This window comes from Bison bison, unplaced genomic scaffold, assembly GCF_000754665.1.
Source record: "Bison bison bison isolate TAMUID 2011002044 unplaced genomic scaffold, Bison_UMD1.0 scf7180017859307, whole genome shotgun sequence".
In the NCBI taxonomy this organism is placed as follows: Eukaryota; Metazoa; Chordata; class Mammalia; order Artiodactyla; family Bovidae; genus Bison; species Bison bison.
The window spans coordinates 18,284-18,859 of NW_011489879.1; positions in this window are offsets into that span (position 1 = coordinate 18,284).

The window sequence follows — 576 nt, forward strand, 5'->3', positions numbered from 1 at the left end:
TTCTTCCAGGTTTTCTTTGGCCAATCATTTTGATTTGCCTGGTTCACAGTTCATATTTAGTATATCTCAGGATCCTTCCATTTGTGCACATGCATCTCTTAGCCAGGATGGATTTTACCAAAAAGACGAATGGGTAGGCTGGCATTAGTTAGCATCATTCCTCTATGACCTTTAATGAACTTTTCTGCTCATGTGTGGTCTCCTGACTTTAGGAATGAGAGATATGTGGTCCGGGCATGGCCCAGCCTCCTCCCTTAATTATCCTGCTATTCTTGTCTTGGAGTCAATAGAGAATGAATCACCAATTGCTTTACCCTGGGCGGGGCCCATGTCTCCTACCTCAGGGTGAGCCAGTTATGGGAGGTTATCAGGCAAAGCACAGTAAAGGACATTGCAGTTGTTATGCAGACTTAAGTTCGTGCTTTCTCCATTGTTAAGTTTCCAGAGATTTGCCTTTTAGATACAGTCTTTCTTTTCCTGGCACAGACAGAGAGATACCCTTACCAATGGAGATTTCCCTTATCATTGTAAATGTCCCTTGTCAACAACAACAACAAACTATGCATGCTTAGTGGT